Source organism: Mus caroli, unplaced genomic scaffold, assembly GCF_900094665.2.
Source record: "Mus caroli unplaced genomic scaffold, CAROLI_EIJ_v1.1 scaffold_8305_1, whole genome shotgun sequence".
Classification (NCBI taxonomy): Eukaryota; Metazoa; Chordata; class Mammalia; order Rodentia; family Muridae; genus Mus; species Mus caroli.
The window spans coordinates 11,482-30,104 of NW_018390303.1; the positions used below are offsets into that span (position 1 = coordinate 11,482).

The window sequence follows — 18,623 nt, forward strand, 5'->3', positions numbered from 1 at the left end:
ATGATTTTCTAGAGAGATACTACATACCAAAGTTAAATCAAAACCAGGTACACTGTCTAAACAGACACATATAACCTACAAAATTAATTTAAATATTCCTAACCAAGAAAATCCTAGGGTCAGATAACTTTAATGCAGAAATCTACCAGACCTTTAACAAAGAGCTACAGCCAATACTCCTTCAACTATTCCATAAAATAGAAACAGAATGAACACTACATAATTCATTCTATGAAGCCACAATTACTCTGGTAACTAATTACACAAGAACTCCACAATAAAATCAAACTTTAGAATCTTGCTTTTCAGGAATGTTGTGGTATTCAGGGGTGCTGTGGTGGGAGAACTGTATTATGATGATGCCAAATAAATTTGGTTTCTATTGTTAGGTCCTTTTGCTTGCCTCTCATCATCTAGTTATCTCTGGTGTTACCTTGTCTTGCTATCCCTGACTAGAACCTCTTGTGAATCTGTGAGCCTCTAATCATATGTGTGCCAATGCTCCTTGAAGACAAGCTCTCTCTGAGTGTGGTGTGGAGAGCTGTAGAACAGGGTTAGCTCTGTGGTGCAGAGAGAAACCAGAAGGCAAACATAATATGGAGTGACAAAACAATTATAATAGCCTAGTTAGATAGATGAAGACTGTCAATGTGGACATGGGATGTAAGATCGCTGTCCAGTCTTTTACTGTTTGTCTTTGAAACTCTCAGCTCCCCTGCATCATCTGGATGCTTTCATACTCCCACCATGATGAACCTTTAAAGTTGTAAGCCAGCACCAATTAAATGTTATCCATAAAAGTGTTTCTTTGCTCATGGTATCTGTTCACAAAAGTAAAACACTAAGAAATGTTCTCCTCTGAGAAGAGGAGGCACACTGTGAGACCCCGACTTAAGAGAGTTTCTCCCTGGAAGGTAAAGTCCTGGATGTTCCACAAGCTTTTTTCCCCTGATCTCTAAAAATAGAGCCAGAAAGAAGCTCTTTGTTCTCTATAGCCAGCAAAAAGCCTTTTTGTTTCTATACCTTACAACCAGAGATGCGATAATTGTAATTTTATCAAGGACACCCAGCAGAGAAGAGCTGTAGCCCAACTCCTCCCAACTCCTCCCAGCTCTCCTCCCAACTCCTCCCAATTCCCCAGCTAGCTGTTAAAAGCCCCCTACTGATACCACTCCGGGTCGAACTCCCCTGCCCTATGAGGTGGAAGGACTTCATCCTTAGCTAGCTGATAATAAAACCTCTTGCAGTTTGCATCAGGTGTGGTTTTCTCTCCAATCATTTTGGTGCCAGTCAGCTCATCTGGGGACTTGAGTGGAGGCCCAGCTTAGGGAATGTTAAACTCACTACCATTGGTACCATCCCCTCCTGGAATATCTAGTCACTGCAGTACTAGGCATATCCTCTCCAATTGAGGCCAGAAAACTCAGACTGCTTAGTGGAGCAGGAACCACAGGCAGACAATACAGTATAGCCCCTGTTCCTGTTGTTTAGTGACCTTCCTGAAGACCAGGCAGAACTACTGCTACATATGTGGGCATGAGTTTAAGGAGCCCAGGTCTCTAAAATGAACTACATAATCCAAGAGAGCTTTCAAAATATATTGCATAAGTTTCTATTTATTTTTATATGATAATTAACAGAAATGATTGAACTGAAAAAGTGATAATGAAAAAAACTACAAAATATTCTATTCTGATGATTTCATAGTTAATCCATTTTTTTAGGCCATTGGAGTTACTGCAGTAATCTTAGCAGACTAAATGTAAGTTACAGAGGTAGAGGATGACTAGAAGAAAACTTACTCTTAGAGCAGGGCAGGTATAAAATCCCAGGGACTATATAAGGAAACACAAAGGTTTGCAAATCTAAGAAAGATCACATCCAAATGTGAAGATGGGAGCAGCATACATAATTCTATCATTGGTATTAATGAATGAAAATGTTAGAAAACAAAATCTGTCCCTAAGAAAAGAAATACAGATTTTTTTTTTTTTAGTAAAGTCCACACCCTAATAACATGACTATCTTTCATTGAATGATCACTTATCCTAAACACTCTTTCCAGCAAAAAGTAGACACCATAGAGGTAAAAAGTAAAGTAAACAATGTTCTATGGATGATAAGTGAAGGAATTGAAAGTATTACATAAGAATAGTATTATAATCAACAAATAGTGGGAAAATAAGACTATCAAAGAACTATATAGAAAAATATTAAAAAATTTTGCGATGTGACAGTAAGGCCAATGAAATATAATATAGCAAGTAGGAAAAACAAAAAACAAAAGCAAATGAATTCCAAAACCCATATATTTTAGAAACTGTTTTCTAACACATAATAAAATTTTACTACCCTTCTTTCCTACAAAATCAGCTTTTACATACTAAGATCATGAAAAGTTTATATTCAAATTATTCATTCTTCAATAACACTAACGCAAAAGTAATTCAATTCATAGTTATGAATTAAATAAATAAGAAGACATTGCAAAAGAATAGTTATAAAATTAATATCTACATGTGATGGGGACACATGCAGGTATTGCATGATATTGTTAAGTTGTTTATTACTGAGTTCAATTGATTTCAATTGGAGTCATTGGAAAAATTTCTAGTAAAGCTCATTTGGAGTACTTGATGTAATCTGAGTTAACTGTTTTAAATGGTCATCAGAAAACTGATTTAATGAGCTAGGCTTGTTAGAAAATTTGCCCAAGAGGAACCATGCCTTATTTTCATGTCTTCTAACATGGATGGAATCATAAGGTATATGGATGAAAGTATAACAATGAAGAAACTTATTACCCCTTATTTGTTAACTGAATATATGAACTCAGATGGTGATCCAAAGCCATAGAGTTCATCAGAATCCTCCAGAGGCAAACAAAGAACTAAAAAGTAAATTGCTAAGAAAAGTATATTTGTCCTTTCATAGTAAGTACAGCAATAAATTGTGGCAGTTGGTTGGGTTCACAAAATATTAATACATGAGATTCTATCTATCTGACTGTATATGCTGCATTTTGCTCAGATAGAAATCGTACTGACAGGAAAAAGATGTTTTCTATGATCTCTGTCTTCTGGTTTCTGAAGATTTCCCCTATTTTTTGTCATTTGAGTAACCCCAGATGCTTTTGGAGAATAAAAACACTCAGAAAATTATAGAGATTCTGTCTATATGACTGTATATGCTGCATTTTGCTCAGGTAGAAGAATAAAAAACTCAGAAAATTATCTAGGAGATAAAGAATCTATTCATTTCTTTTCTATTTAAACAAAGTATGGTTACGTGAAGAATGATTATTTCAGTTGGAATCTAGAGAAGAAGTAAGTGCATACTGCATTAGCATATTTTACTTTATCATAGGATACAAAGCATTCTACAGGTGCTGGGATATAGACAATGATACATGTGTCTTCTGGCTCTCACTTTCTAGTAGATATCCAAAAATTATTTTATGTTTCAATGCTGATTATTTTCCCCATTCTCGTTGTTTTATGTGTACCTTATTGTCTTTAGTTTTTTTTTTTTTTTCATTTTTGAGTCACAATTTCTAGGTAAATGCTGAAAGAATGACCCATGGTATTGACAATGCTACTAGAGAGACTCCCTTAATTTGCCAATTTCCAACTTATTTTGTCCTGGGATTTACCTAAGAAAATTAGAATAAACATTGATTTTGCTTATTTCATAGAGACTACAATAAAGTATTCTTTATTTGTCTGCTAATGTTTGATCTGTCAGCATGGATGTCCAAGTCCTATACATTACCTATTTGGATATCTGCCCTTATTTTATTTGGATATGTGTATTAAGAAGACATACAGATTTTGTTCAAATAATCTATCTATTATAATTTCAAAATGTTGTGATTTATGAATCCCACAGTAGAAGTCAATACTAAGAGAACTATTTTTCTCACAAGGAGAATTTTCTTCCCTTTCTTTTACATTCTGTTTCAAAGACATTGCCACATATTTTTTTGCACTAACAAATATCAGAAACGTATGTAAATTTATAAATTAGAAACTTATGAAGCATCTCCCTATTTCAACAGATAACTTGTTAATTAGTTTCATTGAAAGATGCCCTTACAAACTACGACTTGCTATTTCTATTTTTAAGTGCTAGAATAAAATATGATGTTTGTGATACCTTATCAAATTTGAGAGAGGAGTACAATGGGTACAGAATTTTCCATTACCAAGACTGTCATTTATAGAATTCAGAATTTTATTTCTCAATATTACTATATATTTTCATCTACTATACTCATTCAACATTTAAATTTATTTCTTTTATCCTTATACTATTAAGGGTGTTTGGATTTATAAAGATTGTGTATACTTTATATAAATTAATATACATTTTATGTAACATCTTTTTAAATGTAGTTACTGTATTTGAAATTTATGTTGAAGACAATGTGATAATTTCTTCACAATATTGAAGGACATTTATCAAAAATGACATTTTAAAGTTTCAATATCACCTTAAAAATGACATCATTCTTCTCTCTGTTTGTGTGTGTGTGTGTGTGTGAGAGAGAGAGAGGGGGGGGGAGAGAGGGAGAGGGAGAGCAAGGGGAGGGAGGTAGGGGGGAGGGAGGTAGGGAGGTAGGGAGGGAGAGAGAGAGAGAGAGATTTGTACAGTAACATTGACACATTTAGTTAAAGATTCTATTATCCTTTCAGTAGAATATATAAGAATAAAATAAAAATGGTGATGATGAATATTTGTGACTTTTGAGTAGATTAAAGAAAAATATTTAGAAGAAATTGGTAGAGTTATGGGGATAATATAATAGAGAAAATGAGTATTTAATAAAAAAAAATCAGTATTTATAGTAAAGTGTAGGATGGAGGAGATGCTCCTTAAGTCCAAATGTTGAGATAGAGATGAGGAAGTATGTACAGGAAGTTGAGTTGTTTGAACAAGTAAATCTTGAGAAAAACATTTGCCCATCTCCCATTAGCCTGTGATAAGCAAGATATTTCATATAAGCCTTATCATATATAAGGAAATGGTATTTGTAATTAATTTTAATTTCAAAATTTTCTAGCTAATGAGACAATATGTCTAAGTGTTCTCTTTTAAAAGTATGTTGCCAATGGGACTTTGATTGACATTCATTCCGCCAACATTCTCTTCACCACAGTGTGGGCAGAGACCTGGAATAAGGCCCTTCTTGTTTCCTGAGGGATTTTTACAATCCTTCCTAGAGTGTACCAGATTTTAAAACCAAAACATGGAACTTTATTCCCCTGAGAAAGCTTTTTATTTTTTCAAAATTTATTAAATATTTTCTTCATTTATATTTAAGATACTATCCCAAAAGTCCCCTATACCCTCCCCTGACCTGTTCCCCTATTTACCCACTCGCACTTTTCCTGTACTGGGGCATATAAAGTTTGCAAGACCAAGGGAACTCTCTTCCCAACAATGGCCGACTAGGCCATGTTCTGCTACATATGCAGCTAGAAACATGAGCTCCTGGGGATATTAGACCAGAAACAGAATACCAAAGATACAATTTGCAAAACACAAAAAATCAAGAATAAGGAAGACCAATGTGTGGAAACTTCATTCCTCCTTAGAAAAGGGAACAAAATACTCATTGAAGGAGTTACAGAGACAAAGTTTGGAGGTAAGACAAAATAATGGACCATCCAGAGACTACCCCACCCAGGGGATCCATCCCATAATCAGCCACAAAATGCAGAAACTATGGCATATGCCAACAAGATTTTGTTGAGAAAGCTTTTCATTCTCATAGGTTTTCTTAAAATTGTACTGAGTTTCTGTCCTTTCATTGCCATAATGTGGCCTTTTCTATGGTTGGTGAGATGTCTATACATGTTTTAATGTCATACTGCCCCATGGTAAAGCTTACTAGTCATCCTAAAACTGATGAGCCTGTATCAGTCGGTCTGCAGCACTAAGATGAGGTCCTATACTTGCCTGAAAAGTAAAGAAGAAAAAGAGATAAAGTCTTACCTGTCTGGGAGTCCCTATTCAAGCACCATTCTGCCATGGATGAGCTAAGTAGTCCTCTTTCAATCAGTGGAAAATTAGGGTTCCAGACAGGTGGGCATGGAGTTGGCTACAAAACAGGTGACAAACAGATATGAACACAACAGAGTGCTGTACCTGGATGTAATTTTTCACAAAGTGCACAGCAGGCTGTATAATACAGAAAACAAAGGAGTAGGGTGTCACAGCAGGCAAGGTTCATCAAAGTATCTGACACAAAACAGAGGAATGCCTTCAAAGGATTGACAGGAACCAGGCAATGTTTATAGTAAAGATAAAACAGCCCTGCCTAGAGTCAGCTAATGACAGGTAAGGATTTCACACCCTAGTCACAATTTATGCCTTGTGAAAATTAGCACCAGGGATTCTTCACTAGCAGTTCTTATCATGAATAATGCAATTCTACAACCATCTATTTCCTAGGCTTTGGTAAATTTTTGCATATGAGAGTAACTTGGCTGCTCTTTTAAGTATCTGTAGGGAATCTCCATTTGTCAGAAAAATTCACCAACTTTCTCCTAATATGTAATATAGTTTGGAATACCTGACTTTAATGGAGATTCTAGGCATAATTTTGTTAAGCCTGCCCTGAGACTTTTAACTCTTATCCAGTAAAATACTATAAAAAAGCATGCAAGACCTTCCACAATATTGCAGTGACAAATTTGGGGCATTCTAGCTGTGGGAATGCCAAGGTTCCAGGAGGTTAAGTTTCCATGAAACTATTTGTTTTGGGATTGCTTCTAGGCTTTCCAGGCTCATCATGCAGGTCACTACTGGAATGGATTTAGAAGTATGTGAAGTTTTATGTCTAGCTCTCTAACAATTTAACTACATGAATTTTCACTGTATGTGTTTTCACGTATTGCAGAAGAAGAAAGGTTTAGGGAAATGTTATAATTTCTTTTGACTATTAAAAGGAAAACATCAAGTCAAGAATTTCAACTTTAACAACAAACAGTAAACTTTGTGTAGAAAATATATTTTGGATGCATGCATGACTCAGTTTTTAAGTTTTTCTGTAGTCATGATCATTTACAAATGTGTGTGTGTGTGTGTGTGTGTGTGTGTGTGTGTGTGTGTGTGTGTAGTAGTAGTAGTAGTAGTAGTAGTGGTAGTAGTAGTAGTAGTAGTAGTAGATAATAAACTTCCTTTAAAACCTTTTATATTACATAGCAGATATGTTTCCAAAACAATGTATGTTTCTCATGCTATTTTGTACATACTCAAAACAGATTGTATATGATTATTCACTGTTAATTTGTCACCAATACTTGGACATTTATATCATTATTATAAACATGAGAGCAGCATTGAATAAGCCAATCATTTTTAGAAGTAAAAAATTGAATTATTGATGCACATACATGATTTGTGATCTACTTCCAAAGAAATATGATATTAGAACAATGTGAATAAATTAGGATTCTCCAAAATATGGTTATGATGGGGAAGAGACAATAAAATTTAATACAAGTTTAAATCTCAAATGGGAATCTTGTGTGGATATAGTATTTGTAGTATGAAGAGATATTCCACTTAAATACATACTAGTAAAAATTTTAAATTTGGGTTTTAGGTATTTTTGAACAAGATTAAGTTTAGAGTAAAATGAATTATAGGGGAAAGTGCAATGTGATCATATTGCCGCAGATTACATCTAACCATATCTTGAGCCATCATTATGAAAATGTAGAAGGCTTTTGATAGTTTTGTCATTTGCATTTGTAGGCTGTATAAAATCCTAGAAATTTATTTTCTATATTCCCTTACCTGTCAGTAAAAACCAGTACATAACTGTAGAATTTTTGTGTTGACTTCTTCTCTTTATTCTAGGATTTTTTGGATGTTTCTTGTACAGTTTTCTGAATTATATTCCCTATTTCTCTGTCTGCAGGGTGAAACCCAAGACCAACCATTTGATTTTCTCTGTTCATCTTGCCATGGAAGAAATAAATGAGAACTGCCACATTTTACCAACATTTTTCTGATAGTTAATATTCTATGTGATCTACCGAAATAGTGAGAAAACTAGTTTGAATTTGAAAAGTGAGGAACTTACTCTGAATTACTACTGCACAAAATAGAGACGATATTTAATTGTACTTACAATGCCTAATTCAAGAGTATCTACAAGATTTGGACAATTCTTGTACATTTTCAGCATTCCTGAGGTAAGTCAAGATGGATTAATTTTAAGGAAATACTTTCTGACATCAGTGAGACTTTTTGAGTTTGAAGGCAATTAAAAAGCAGAGAAAGAAGTTTCTTTTATTATGACCTATCAAGCATAAATACATAAATATGCTTTGTGGCAAGCAAAACAGCTATATCATAAAAGGGCATGTTAGTCAGCAGTATTTTGAAATGTTATACCAGAAGACTTAGTATACTTATACTTCTTTAGAGAATCACAAAAAGGTAGATATAATTGTAATAATGAGATGGAAAATAAACACTTTCTAACATGATTGTACTTTGCTCAAGCACACTCCAATATTAAAAGGATCCCTCTGCACTCTATCATGTTCATAGTGTTGCCTATGTTCTGTATGTTTCAGCATTACTGTGGGCTTTTTCATCTTCGTCTGAGTGATAATGAACAATTTCCTAATCTTTACCAGATATCTCCTAAGGACACATCTCTACCACTAGCTATGGTGTCCCTAATGGTTCATTTCACATAGAACTGGATAGGTCTGATCATTACAAATGATGACCATGGAATTCAATTCCCTTCAAAATTGAGAGGAGAAATGCAAAACCACATTGCTTGTTTATCACTTACGATTATTATCGAAACTGAGAAGATCATGGATCTTAAAGAGTATTTTATGAATAATAAGAAAATCATAATGTCATCAGCAAAAGTTATGATAGTTTATAGAGTCCAAAACTTGCCCATACATTTTGCCCACATTCTGCGAAAATCTAAAGGCATTTGGAGAATCTGAGTTAGTTTGTCACAATTTGAAATGATCACAATGATAGGAGATTTCTTGCTATACACCTCCACTGGGACTTTCATTTTTTTTTATACCTGCAACCTGAAATGTCTGGTTTTGAACAATGTATCCATACAGTACACCCCTCAAATTACAGTAGTAATTTTTCCCTAAATCAACTATGATGGACATATTTTATAATTTCTTTGTCACCATCTAACTGTAAGAAGCTGAAGAATTGCTTCTGTTATTTAGACAACAAAAGGAGATCAAGGGGATACAAATTGGAAAGGAAGAAGTCAAAATATCACTTTTTGAAAATGATATAATAGTATATATTAGTGACCCTAAAAATTCCACCAGAGAACTCCTAAGCCTGATAAACAGCTTCAATGAAGTAGCTGGATATAAAATTAACTCAAACAAGTGAATGGACTTTCTTTACACAAAGGATAAACAGGTTGAGAAAGAAATTAGGGAAACAACACACTTCTCAATAGTCACACATAATATAAAATACCTTGGTGTGACTCTAACTAAGGAAATGAAAGATCTGTATGATAAGAAATTCAAGTCTCTGAAGAAAGAAATTAAAGAAGAACTCAGAAGATGGAAAGATCTCCCATGCTCATGGATTGGCAGGATCAATATAGTAAAAATGGCTATCTTGCCAAAAGCAATCTACAGATTCAATGCAATCCCCATCAAAATTGCAACTCAATTCTTCAACGAATTAGAAAGAGCAATCTGCAAATTCATCTGGAATAACAAAAAAACTAGGATAGCAAAAACTCTTCTCAAGGTTAAAAGAACCTCTGGTGGAATTACCATGCCTAACCTAAACTGTACTACAGAGCAATTGTGATAAAAACTGCATGGTACTGGTATAGCGACAGACAAGTAGAAAAATGGAACATAATTGAAGGCCCAGAGATGAACCCACACACCTATGGTCACTTGATCTTTGACAAGGGTGCTAAAACCATCCAGTGGAAAAAGACAGCATTTTCAACAAAAGGTGCTGGCACAAGTGGTGGTTATCATGTAGAAGAATGTGAATCGATCCATTCCTATCTCCTTGTACTAAGGTCAAATCTAAGTGGATTAAGAAACTCCATATAAAACCAGAGACACTGAAACTTATAGAGGATAAAGTAGGGAAAAGCCGCGAAGATATGGTACAGGGGAAAACGTCCTGAATAGAACAGCAATGGCTTGTGCTCTAAGATTGAGAATCAATAAATGGGACCTCATAAAGTAGCAAAGGTTCTGCAAGGCAAAAGACAACATCAACAAGACAAAAAGATCACCAACAGATTTGGAAAGGATCTTTACCTATCCTAAATCAGATAGGAGACTAATATCCAATATACATAAAGAACGCAAGAAGGTGTACTCTAGAAAATCAAATAACTCCATTAAAAAATGGGGCTCAGAGCTGAACAAAGAATTCTCACCTGATGAATACTGAATGGCAGAGAAGCACCTGAAAAAATGTTCAACATCCTTAATCATCAGGAAAATGTAAATCAAAACAACCCTGAGATTCTACCTCACACCAGTCAGAATAGCTAAGATTAAAAATTCAGATGATAGCAGATGCTGGCAAGGATGTGGAGAAAGAGGAACGCTCCTCCATTTTTGGTGAGATTGCAATCTTGTACAAACATTCTGGAAATCAGTCTGGCGGTTCCTCAGAAATTTGGACATATTACTAGACAAAGGACCCCACGATACCTCTCCTGGGCATATATCCAGAAGATGTCCCAACTGGTAAGAAGGACACATGCTCCACTATGTTCATAGCAGCCTTATTTATAATATCCAGAAGCTGGAAAGAACCCAGATGCCCCTCAACAGAGGAATGGGTACAGAAATTGTGGTACATTTACACAACGGAGTACTACTCAGCTATTAAAAAGAATGAGTTTATGAAATTCCTAGGCAATTGGATGGACATGGAGGGCATCATCCTGAGTGAGGTAACCCAATCACAAAGGAACTCACACAATATGTATTCACTGATTAGTGGATATTAGCCCAGAAACTTAGGATACCCAAGATATAAGATACAATGTGCTAAATGCATGAAACTTAAAAAGAACGAAGCCCAAAGTGTGGACACTTTGCCCCTTCTTAGAATTGGGAACAAAACACCCATGGAAGGAGTTATAGAGACAAAGTTTGGAGCTGTGACGAAAGGATGGACATTCTAGAGACTGCCATATCGGGGGATCCATCCCATAATCAGCTTCCAAACAAAGACACCATTACACACACTAGCAACATTTTGCTGAAAGTGCCCAGATATAGCTCTCTCTTGTGAGAGTATGCTGGGGCCTGGCTAACACAGAAGTGGATGCTCACAGTCAGCTATTGGATGGATCACCAGGCCCCCAATGGAGGAGCTAGAGAAAGTACCCAAGGAGCTAAAGGGATTTGCAACCCTATAGGTGGAACAACATTATGAACTAACCAGTATCCCGGAGCTCTTAACTCTAGCTGCATATGTATCAAAAGATGGCCTAGTCAGCCATCACTGGAAAGAGAGGCCCATTGGACTTGCAAACATTATATGCCCCAGTACAGGGGAATGCCAGGGCCAAAAAGTGGGAACGGGTGGGTAGAGGAGTGGGGGGGAGGGTATGGGGGACTTTTGGGATAGCATTGGATATGTAAATGAGGAAAATACCTAATAAAAATATTTTAAAAAGCAATAAAAAAAAAAAAGCTGAAGAATTGTCCAGTTGTATATATGCTGTGGCCCAATCACTCCATGAGATGCTCCTGCAATAAGTAGACACATGGTCAAAGAATGCTGTGAAGGAACTGGAATTAGAAACTTTTAAGGAAATGAGACTTACACTAAATAGCATTTATATGGTTTGAGTTCTTTAATAGAACCACATGGTCCGAAGCCATGTTAATAAGTAATTTCACCCATGAATGAATGTATTTCTGTTCTCTAATATTTCATAGGTGGCAGATCATGTTAATGTCATAAATTATGACACAGCCCACATTGCTATACAAGTCAGTATTCACAATCTTAGTCATGAATTTTTGTCCAAATATTTGACTCCTGTATTATTTTTCTCATGAAATTATTAAATAACAATAAAAATGGCATTTCTTTTATGTTATTGAAATGTTGTTGATCAATTTACTAAATAGATACCAAGGAATATCAAGTACTTTTCCATTTACTTCACGTATTAATAATTTCTATTCCATTGCTTGTGGTTAAATATCACTATTAGCAGATAAACCATAGAGAACGTGTCATTACTCTCCAAACATAAAAATCAGAAGTGTATGTGTTAGAGAAACAAATCCAGCAATAAAACTGTATTAGTCTAAAAAGTGGAATGAATATTACATCTACATGAAATTTATTTTCATCTTTAGTACTGTATACTTCAAGAAAATTTAGAATTCTGAAAAAGATAGTAAAAATTGAAAACTATCTAAATGTAATACTTTCTCTTCTAATGTGTAAGCCTAGTTGAACCTAAAATGACAAATGAACTTTATATGTTCTCTTTTCTGAAGACCTTATAATTTGTAAATCCTGCTGGAGACCTAATCACCATGAGCCAGAATTTAAAATTGGATACAGTGTATGCCATTTTTTATATCATGGATTTTCAAAAATATTATGGACTTAAAATGAAAATAGGAAGTTTTTCAGAACATTTTCCAAGTGGTCAACAACTATATATGTCTAAGGAAATGATGGTGTGGGCTACAGATATAGGTCAGGTAATTTAGTAATAATTTTAATTCTTAAAATGTAGCATAATTCCCTACTATGTGTTCTACTTTTGCTTTGTCATGGAATAAATACTTGGTATTTCTTAATTTACTGATTTACTTTACACTGCTCCAGATATTCTATCTTTCTTATTCTTACACACATTTTTATCTTTCATAATATATAAATCATCATGCATTTACACTTTTTATTTGGAAAAAAAAACATTGACATTTATTATGATATCATTGTTTGAAACGAGGTCTTTCAGTAGATTTCTGTTTTGTGTATCACTGGTTGCTTGTCCATTAGAATATTGTCCTTATTTTTATAATGCATTTTTTTCACAGATCCTACCCTCAATATGTAGTATGCCTTGGAGACCAGGACTCAGAAGATTCATTCAGGGATAACAATGATATCTGCTCTTTTGTTTGTATGCCCTGCTGAATATATGAAATTTCCAAAGTGCCAAGTTAGGTTATCATTTATCAAAATAATTAGATTGATTTTTTTTCTCCACTATTTAACATAGTTCTGAAAAAGCCTTTGTGGAAAGGAAGAGATATATCATGTTAAGGAGTAAAAACTTTCAGAAATATTTTTATTCAAAATAAAAAACTCTCTTTCTCTTGAACTATATATTTGTCTCATTATACTAGATCCAAGGAACACAATATTTTTCCTGAATATTTCTTTAGAATTCTAAAGATTACTGCATTATGATGTTTGTACTCTTCAATTTTATTAAAAATAGGAATACTGTGCATTTTAAATACCTTTCCTTTTATTCACTTTACAGTCTTATCACAGCCCCCATCCCTCCTCTTTTGCAAAACAAATTCTTACAAATTCATCCCCCTAAAACACCTTCCCCTTCCCATCAGGAAAGGACAGCATCCCCTTGGATACTGCTCCAGCATTTTCTATCTGTTAAAAAGAGGAATAATGCTAAAGGCCAATGTGACCACCCAAGTATGAGAATTAATTTCAGTAACAAGATGGATATAGATTATGCTCCTCTTGTGACAGGAACCATGTGAACACTAAGCTGTATATATGATATTCATGTGTAGGGAGCCTAGTTCAAGCATCAGTATGTTTCCAAGTTGGTAGTCTAGTTTCCATGTGTTTCTAGAGGCCATGGTTATTTGACTTTGTGTTTTTGTAGTATCCTTGACACTTCTAGCTCACCTATGTTTATTTCAAACTTTCTATAATATTTACTAAACTCACCCTGATATTTGTTGTGAGTTTCTCCATCTATTTCCATCTGCTGCTGTATGAAGCCTCTAAGGAGACAGTTATGCTACTTTCCTATTTGCAAACATAACAGTAGTATTAATACTGGCAGGCATTGGCTCCATCATAGAACTTGGGAAAGCCATTGGGTGGCTATCCCCACGGACTCTGCTCTGTGAGTGCCCAACTCGCCAGCAAGAAAGACGCCACAACAGGATCCTTCTGCACACGTTTATTGGAAGAGCTTGATTGCAGAGGTGAAAGACCCTGAGTCCCAGAACTGGTGCTGCTTATATTTGCCTAGGAGAGGCGTGTCTACACCCGATTGGTTAGGCTTTCAGTACCTCATTTGCATGCCTCCGGCCAGGCAGTGACTTGGCAAAAACTCTACTGCACATGAGCACATTGGTTGTTTACCCAGACTTATGGGTGGTGGCCAACGGTAGCCAGTGCCAATCTGTAATGGCATATGTGGCTTCCCACATCTCTCCCTTTTAATTTTAATAAAATGATGCTGGACTAGGCCTGTGCAGTTATGTCCATCTGCCCCGGCTCCTGTTTTAGGTCGTTCCTCTATTGTCACAGCCTTACCCATCATAGGGTTACCCTATCGCCACCAGCCCCTGTGTCTTAGGTTGGTTTGTGCATGAGGAAAGTTGCCTGTCTTTGGATACCGCGACGCTGTGTGACAGCAACTGCTAAATGACCTAGGGAAAACTCTACAAAAGAGGCCAGCTAAGTTTTAAGGGAATGAATTAGCGGGAAAATCATGATCACCCTATTACGTACAATGAGGAAACCTCAGCAATGTGCAAGGGCTGATCAATGATTGGTGAGTCTCTCTCATCCCAGTGCAATGGATCCATAAATCCGTGGGGTACAAGAGCAGAGAACTCAGATGCTGACTAATTCTTGAGCAGAGATAACCAAACTTCAGAGGAGGCACCATTTTCAATGGCTAAAAGTGCCTGAGTTATAATCACCTTGTCACGTTGGGTTCTGAATTGGCAAACCAACCAAAGCATGAATATCAGTCCACAGCATATGGCAGCACCACACAAAATCACTCCTACCCATTCCTTAAAGTAAGAAAATGCAGAGGTAAGTCAAGAGGTAAAGTCTCCAAGGGTCACTGGTTCCACTCTGGTTCCATTATGGTTCAGGATTTGTATCTGCAGCTTCGTCTGCAATATTTCCAGCTCCTGTGACCAGTTCCCCTTCAGCTAATTCGATAAATCTGTACTTTTAATAAAAGAATCATTAATATACCTAATGGGAGTAATGCACACATGTGAAGTTGATGTCACACAACTCATTTGTATGACATCCATCATCGGTTCCATGTTATGTTGTAAAATATCCACTCTTTGATTCACTAACATTAATCCTGAGGCAATATGAGAATCCACCATTTGCAGGGTAAGCAATGCCTCAGACGTTTTTTCTGCTATCTGACTTATGGTGTCATCAGTATTAACTTGATTGGCCATAACAATTCCTGCGGTAACCACTGACGCTGCAGACACCACAATGGCAGTAACAATGGCAGCTGTGATTCCAAAATCTCTCTTTTGCCGCACAAGACTCATGATTGGGAACTTCTCTGGATCTGCCCCAACAGGCACAGGGACAAAGGTTGGTAGATGTACCACCAAGGCTAAGAAAGTGGTTCCATTCCAGCATTGCGTTGAAAAACAAGTGACATTTGTACAATCTAACCATTCTGTATTATTTTGAAATTCAGCCAATATAAAGAAAAATGGAGGATTAACACAAACTTCTATTGGAGAAGTAGTCATATTTTTGATAACTCTATTAGATGTCACATTATCTAAATGAGCAGAGGTATTGGAGAGTGTGGCAGAAACATTCAATATCTCATGAAATGTTTCAGTCAGCAATGCAAAGGCTTACAAACTGGTACTAGCACCTGCCTCATTACTTAAAATCCATTGGTAATATGGCCAAATATTTTCTTTNCCTGTAGCATCTCCTTTATCATTCATTACTTCAAAATCCAATGGAGGTGACAAAACAAAACGCTTTGCTATTTCTTTCCGAGGAAAATTTTTTGATTGACAAGGTGAAAAAACTGTAGGAAATGCAAGGTCCGGATGACACCAGGACATGCAGCGTATAGCAGTAGCATTGCCGACAGGCCATCCTGATCTTTTGGGAATAGTCATATTTCCCTTTATCATAACAGTGGTGATGTTCATAGGTGAAGTTACATTATTTCTAACATCACTTGAGCCTGATTGTGCTCCTTGAACAACTTGCGTTAAAGCATTAAGTAACACTCCAGAGCTCACTTTATTTTGGCTAATGGGATCTGCCCAAGTAGAGATAATCTTTTTCTTTAAAAACATACAAGGTGTAAAAGGTTTATCCACATTATGCACAAAGCATAGTATATAATGTAAATGAAAACTCGTACTATTATGCACCCGTGGCTCTTGTGGAGTTTGTCGTGCACAAGGCGCATCCAAAAAACATTCAGTTGCAAAAAACAAAGGCAAGGTAGAGGAATTGGAATGTACCTGTAAGGGTACTGGCCATGATCTCACTACGGCCCACAAAGGTATACTTATCCCTGTCTCAATCATCAGGAGTAGAAATAACAGGATCATCTTGGGATTCATCTTGATCTTTCACGGTTCTTGTCAGTCGTGTCGGAACCCAAAGTGGATTATCTTCACCCTGTGGAAAAACACAAATAGCTCCCCTGAATCTGATTAATATGGGATCCCAGCCATACCATTTATTATCAAGGACATTTTTCCATTTGACCATTTCATTGGGTAGTTGAGGCCATTGTCTGTGCCTTTTGGCTGGTGATCTTCCAGCATCATCCAATTTTAAAANATTAAGAGTAAATATTGTAAGGGATAGAGCCATCTTTGGCGTCATAGCCTCTATTCCCCCTTTTTGTTTTTGCAAATATTGTTTCAAAGTACAATGGGTTCTTTCAATGATGCCTTGGCCCTGTGGGTTATAGGACAACCCAGTAATATGTTTCACTTGCATTTGTTTGCAAAATTGACTAAATTTAGAAGAGGTATATGCAGGACCATTATCTGTCTTTAGCAGCAGGGGCTTGCCCCATGCAGCCCAAGCCTCTAAGCGGTGGGATATGACATGAACTGCCTTTTCCCCCATCAAGGGAGAGGCATGTAGGACACAGAACTGGTATTGATGGACACATGTATGTATATATTGTAATTTACCAAAAGCTGGGATATGTGTGACGTCCATCTGCCAAACATCTAGGGGTCGCAATCCATGAGGATTAACGCCCATGGAAGGTGCATTAATAAATTTTACACATTTACCACACTGTACGACAATATCTTGAGCTTCTGTTCGTGTAAGCTTAAACTTCTGTCGCAATGTAGAAGCAGGGACATGATAAAGTTGAGGAAAATTCTTAGCACCTTCTATAGAACTTTGTGATAGCAAAAATCATATCTCTGGTGGCTGAATCAGCAATTGCATTTCCCTTAATCATAGGTCCAGGTAATGATGTATGTGCTCTAATATGTTGAATATAAAAGGGGTGCTCATGCATAAAAATAGAATCCTGTATTTTCATCAAAATTTCAGATACTAGACTAGACTGCTTAAAATTTCCGGCAGTCTCTAATGTTAATACAGCATTAACCACATAAACAGAATCAGAGATAATATTTATTATTATAGAGATAATATTATTATTTATCTATTTTTATTTATTTATTTTATTATTAAATATTTTATTTACATTTTAATATTTATTAAATATTTTATTATTAAAGAATATATTGCTATATTATAAATAATATTAAATATTTATTATTTTTATTAATATTATAGAGATAATATTTATTCTCAAGCCTACTCTTTTTACCCTTTGTACACTGCTTTTGCATGTGACCTATTTGTCCACAATTATAGCAGGTTATTCCTTATTTTGTGCCATCAGAACTGTGGCAGCCAGCCCTGCATTTGAAAGGGCTCCTCCTATTTCTCTACGGGCTTTCATCCACGACTGTAGTCCTTTCCCTTTCTAAGGTGTGATAGCATTTCTGCATTCTTTGGTACATTGCTCATAAACTAGTTGTTCATTTTAGCCGCATTGTGGCCTCAGAATCACCAAATATACGTCCGGCTGCTTCCATCATGTGAGCCACAAATTCAGAGAACGGCTCATTAACTCCCAGAATAATTTTTGTCAAATTACCAGATACCTCTTCTCGATTAGTCAATGCTTTCCAAGCTTTCACTGTTGCCTAATTGATTTGATCATAGACCTGCACTGGGTATCCTAATTGATTGTTTGTCCATATACCCTGACCTGTAAGCATTTCAAAGCTCCATGCTGGTTGCCCTGCAGTAGCATTAGCAAGGGCCTGACTCAAACATAGATCATGCCATATAGACTTCCAGTCTAGATACTGTACCATCGTAAGACATGCCTTTACCACACTTATCCAATCAGAAGGAGTCATGGCATGGTGAGCCAGTCTATCAATTTGGGACTGAGTAAAAGAGGCATTGACTCTATAGGTTCTTACTGACTCTACTAAATCTTTCACTTGTTTATGCAATATTGGCTCATAATATCGCTGTTGAGCTTGATCCTGAAAAACAGGAAAAGCCTGACATATTTT

The 18,623-nt window shown here is 36.0% G+C and overlaps 1 pseudogene; it reads left to right on the forward strand.

Moving 5' to 3' along the window:
- Positions 1–3,056: 3,056 nt before the first annotated feature.
- On the forward strand, positions 3,057–18,246 carry LOC110288582 (annotated as a pseudogene).
- The last annotated feature ends 377 nt before the right edge of the window (positions 18,247–18,623 follow it).